Source organism: Zingiber officinale, chromosome 1A, assembly GCF_018446385.1.
Source record: "Zingiber officinale cultivar Zhangliang chromosome 1A, Zo_v1.1, whole genome shotgun sequence".
Classification (NCBI taxonomy): domain Eukaryota; kingdom Viridiplantae; phylum Streptophyta; class Magnoliopsida; order Zingiberales; family Zingiberaceae; genus Zingiber; species Zingiber officinale.
In genome coordinates, this window is record NC_055987.1 from 136,701,182 (window position 1) to 136,707,175 (window position 5,994).

Here is a 5,994-nt window from a genome sequence, read left to right on the forward strand (position 1 = left end):
TGTCAAACATCAAAAAGAGGGAGATTGTTGGAGAAATCTAGGTGCCCTAGGTTTGATGTTTCGGAAAAAATTTAAATTAGATTTATTATTATATTTAATATGCATTGTGAGTGTACAAGGTATAGTTATAATAAGAAAAGTCCAAGTGTGATCTTGGCAAAGGAGAAAAGTCCAAGTGGAGTCTTGGCGGTGTAAGTCTAAGTATGTAGTCTTGGAACATAAGTCCAAGTGTGACTTAGCAAAGGTTGAAGTCCTGGAGGTGCGACCTCTTAGAAAAGGAAAACTTGACAATAATGACAATGCTAAAGGAAGCTCTTAAAGGCAAGGCAAGGGGCATAAGGCTGATGGAGGAGGCTAGAAGGCTAGGTCTAGGTTGGTCGGGCAAGGACGAGTGCTGAATGAATGTATTCGAGGGTTAAAATCCTAGGTTTAGGGTTTTACTGTAGCAGTTACTATAGCAGTTGACTGATATTTTCATCAGTCGAATGGTAGTAAACAGAATGCCTCTGTTCGCTCAACCCATGTGGAGCAGTCGACTGATACTTTCATCAGTCAACTAGTATTGAGTTGTTGGCCTGTAATGGTCGAATTCCACTTAAGACCAGTCGACTGGTGGCGAGAAAATGGTTTGGTATTTTCCTCCCGATCTTTATTTAATAGAGATTGGGGTACTTGGGTAAAGTTGATGAAATTAATGGTGCTTAACCCTAATTAGAGTCTCCAAGTGCTCAACTGATCTAGCATGCTTGTACAAGGTTGTGGCAAGGTTTCTCCACCCACAAGGAGCTATACGAGCTTGCCGGAAGTTTTATGGGGAATCCATCGATGGATCGGGATCGTCTATCTTACGGGCATTTGTGGAGTAGGAGTCTTATCTTCGAACCACGTAAACGAGTATGTCTTTGTGGTTTGCTTGTCTTTATTCTTCTTGTTTTAGTTTAGTTTTCTATTTGTTAGTTTATTTTGTATTCCACTGTGCACTAATATTATAGGAAACAAATAATTTGGGTGAGACGTTATTCACCCTCCCCTCTAGCGAACGTCAAGGTCCTAACAAGGGTCACATCGATTGCTCTAACAATCTCTCTCTTTTTGATGTTTGACAACCTGTTTAAGTTAAGGAAATAAATAAGAAACAAGATGCAACAAGAATATACAATTTACTCATGCATGTATCATGAAACCTAATCCTTGGCTCCCCCTTAACCTAAGCTTCCTCTTGAGCTAGGAATTCCTGCAAATCTACTTTAACCTAAACTTCTCCCCCTTTTCCATATATCAAAAAGAGCTCCAAATATACCAATTATTAAACTCTTTTCACCTCTAATGTCCATAATCATCATGTATTAATCCCTCATTTGATTACACATATGTATATCATCTTTTTGGACATTTTCTATTACTGAAAAATAGTTTTAGACTATATCAGTTGATTTCCCTATGCCCCAGTCAGCTGCTCTCATCCAATGTTCGATGAACACTGCTACCAGTCGACTGATTTTTTATGCAATTGATTGACACCCTATTTCAACCCAAAATACATTTCTTAATCCAAATTTAAAAATGCAGTAAAAATTCTATAAACCTTCAAAAACTCTTAAATTTTATAGAGAGGTTTGTTTTACCCTTGTCTACTTAGAGAAAATATATTTAAAAATATATCTATCATGGATCCCAAGATTGACATAAAATTTAAAACTATCTAATTGGTTCAATTAAACCTTGACCTAGAGTCCTAATTTTGGCTTCCAGTTGATGTATCCACCTATACTAGACCACAATGCATCCCTAGCATTAATTTATATGACACCTATATATCTAAAACTAATTTTTATGCAATATGAATCTCATTTCATATTTGTATACACGAAACTCATCCCAAGTGTTCCAACCAACTCGATTAGAGACTCAAGTCCATCTTTAAACCTTGTGTCACATTTCATAACCCATCTAAAATCTCAAGTAAGGTCCACTTAAGATCCATTGATCATGAGTTCCAAATTAACTCTTTGATCTCTTAACCCTTGCTCCCTTCCTAGGTGACTCATCTATTATGTCTAGACCATCGAAATATACCTTAGAAGATTTCATTATCTTCTTAACCTTGGACACCTCATCCTTGCCATAATCATATACAACCCTTGAATATTTTTTCTCATTGGCCTTGGATGACTCTCTCTTGCCCTTGATTACTCCTCCCTTGTCATTATCATGTGTCACCCCAGCATATGATCTCTTTTTGACCATGGAGGGACTAGATTGATATCCCAAATCTGATATATTATTGTTGGGTCTTTAGCTACCCAACACTCTATCTAACCCTATAGATCAAATCTTGAATCTTTCTAAGGTTTTCTCCATGTCTTCAAGCCTTGACTTCAAGATTTGATTTTCTAATTTTAGGTTTCTAACTCTAGAAGCAATGTGTCCATCATGGACATTCCTAAATCTATTCATCTTTCTAGGCATGTGTCTCCCCTTCTTGGGATTAATGCCTAGATTTTCCACCACCTTCATCTCCTTAGGCATAGTGGGTTGGTTTTTGTTAGGTATAACCATAGTGATTTTCTAGGGTTATCAATCATGTTAACTCTTTCCTATCATTATATCTAAATCTATAATTATGTATGGATAAATAATGAAAAGTATTTCTAGCATGTATAAACCTAAAACTTGATTTAACATTGGAGTTAGGGATTACCTTCTTCCTTACTCATGGATCTCCCCCTTCGTATGAGCATCTCTTATTCTCTCATTTCTTCAAATGTGCTAGCTTTTTAGTTTCCCTCTTCTTATGGCACTTGGTGTGGCAGTGACCTTTCTTCCTACTCGTGAAGCACACAATACACATTCTCCTCTTTTTGGCTTCTTCATTCCTACAATCCACATTAGTATCTAAAACAACTTAAGTGGGTTTAAGATTTACCTTTTTTATCCATTGGATGCCTACTCTTGTAGTGTCCCTTCTTATTGCAATCGAAGCAAATGATATGGTTATTTAACTTGACTGTGGAGATGCTTGTAAGGTAATTGGCTTCCAAGGCTTCCTCTTCACTTATCTCAAATTCATCTTCAACCCTTAGCTTGAAGATATGGACGAGACTTCCTTATCTTCCTTCTCCTCCACTTGAGCCACCACGTCCCTTTCCTCGGACTTTTCTTCTTTGTGTGTAGGCTTAGGTTCTTCACTTAGAACCATCTTTACCTTACTCCACAAATCATGGGCATTCTCGTACTCACCTACATGACTCATCACGTTATTATGTAAAATATCAATCAAAATTGATATTATCTTTTCATTTACTTTTGATCGTGAGGTTTGCTCCTTGGTCCAATAACGTTGTTGGAGTCTCTTCCCTTTCGTATCTCTTGGAAATTCAAACGGCTTCTCGACAACTATCATGGTGTTCGAATCCGTCTTGAAGAAAACACCCATTTTCACCATCTAAAAGGTGATATCCTATAGATTTCTGCCTTTATACTTCGGCGGGACAATCAAGCCGGTTATCTTTAGCTTCCTCAGTGGTTAGTCCGACAGAAAGTAACCTTACTCCAATACTACTTGTTGAAATTCCTTCCTTCCTACAAGATGTTAGTACGCAGCGGAAATAATATTACTTTTGATCGTGAGGTTTGCTCCTTGGTCCAATAACATTGTTGGAGTCTCTTCCCTTTCGTATCTCTTGGAAATTCAAACGGCTTCTCGACAACTATCATGGTGTTCGAATCCGTCTTGAAGAAAACACCCATTTTCACCATCTAAAAGGTGATATCCTATAGATTTCCACCTTTATACTTCGGCGGGACAATCAAGCCGGTCATCTTTAGCTTCCTCAGCGGTTAGTCCGACAGAAAGTAACCTTACTCCAATACTACTTGTTGAAATTCCTTCCTTCCTACAAGATGTTAGTACGCAGCGGAAATAATAAAAGAAATAAGAAAATAATGCAAACTCTAACATATTCATTTAACATGGTTCAGAGATAAAGCTCTTATTCCACGACTTGTCCTTGAGGTGGATAATCCCTCAATCCATCGATGGATTAGTCCCTAACAATCTCAGGCTAACTCAAGTCTCCTTGTCGGTGGAGAAACCTCACCACAACCTCAATCAAGAGTACTTGGATCACGAGAGTTTCGAGACTCTAATTAGGGGTTAACCACCTCTAATTTCATCACCCTAGCCAATCATCCTGAGCTCCATTATATAGAGCTCAGGAGGAAACACCCAAGTTATATTTCCTCTACCAGTTGACTGTCAACTTCACCAGTCAAATAGCCTCTATAGAAATTCAACTGTTATAACCCAACGACTTGATACTAGTCGACTGATCACTATACAGTCAACTGCTCCACATCGACTAAGTGAACAAAGCCCTATGTTCGCTCCCACCAGTTGACTGGTAAAGTCACTAGTCAACTGGTAAACCCTAAACCTAGGTTATATGTCGATTACAATCTCTCATGCACTTGTCCTCACCCACACAATCTCGATTTTGCCTTCTAGCCTCCTCCATCGACCTTGTGTCTCTCGGATGCTTTCTCATCCTTCACGCCTTGTCTTCAAGAACTTCCTTCAGTCTTGTCCATTATTGTCGGGTCTTCCATGACCAAGAGGTTCCTCACCTTTGGGACTTCACCTTGCAAAAGTTCCTTACTTCGGGACTTTAACCTTGCCAAGAGCTCCTTGCTTTGGGACTCCATCCTTGTCAAGTCAAACTTAAACTTACGTTGCCAAAACTACACACTTGGACTTACATTGTCAAGCCTCCACACTTGGACTTTTTCTTGTTGTACCTGTATTCTGCACACTCATAAAGCGCATATCAAATACAATAATAACCTAACTTGTACATTTACCCAAACATCAAAACCTAGGGCCACGCTAATTACTCCAATAGTTTGTATTCTATATTTTACATAATAATGATTATAAATATCATATAAATAAATTCTAACATTATATATAATATTAACTAAAACAAGAGAAGAAGAATCTTTAAATGAAATTAAAGCGTCATAATACAAAGTTAACATTTCTTATACACTTCTAATTTAAATCTAGGATCTAAAGCAATACATATAAATTAGTGCCCATAAATAGGGCTAACCAACTCTCGCTCATAAAAAATTAATTTAATTTTTTATATCATATATTAAACTGACAACAACAGATACTACACTTGATCTTAACCAAAAAGCCAAGAAAGGTATGCTTTCTAATGTCGTCGGCCCAAGATATTTATAGAAGTTTCTCCACTGGTGGTGTTACTAATTCTAAGATGTAGGACTAAAGAAAATCATGTTAGTGCATATTTTTTATATAAAAATAACTAGAGAAAATTACTAATAAGCTTTAAAATTATTTTCAATGTGAAAAGAAAAAAAAGGACATTAATATAATTTCATTTTGGATTTCACCAAAATTAGTTAGTAAATGATCCAAATTCTTAATAAAATAGTAAGATGTTCATTTAAAACTAATATTATATTAGAAAAAAAATCTCTAAAACTAAATGAGTAATGGGATAATAAACAACAAAAATTTGTTCAGTTATATCGTTAAATATTACCATAAATATTTTATTATTGTGAAAATAAATAAATAAATAAATAAATAAATATATATATATATATATATATATTAGTATTAGTATTTTGTAAAAAAATAGACATAATAATTTTTTATATTGAAATGAATTTTGTAATAATTAATATGTTGAATTCCAATGTATTGATACTTCACTTGGAATTTTTTTTACGTCTTATTCTATTTATTTTGCAAAATATACCTCATTGTTTCATTGTAGATGGATACGACTATAAATAAAAAAAATACATTCTAATTGGTTTACCATGATTTTTTAAAATTTTTAATCCATCTTGAACACATAAATTTAAAATATGGCATATACATTGAATATAAAAAAATAAACTACCAATAACATATTAACAACTAAATTTTAAATCTTATATATAAGCGATATTAGAATT

The 5,994-nt window shown here is 35.3% G+C and overlaps 1 pseudogene; it reads right to left on the reverse strand.

The window, feature by feature from the left end:
- Positions 1–5,037: 5,037 nt before the first annotated feature.
- Positions 5,038–5,214, reverse strand: LOC122039258 (annotated as a pseudogene).
- Between the last annotated feature and the right edge of the window lie 780 nt (positions 5,215–5,994).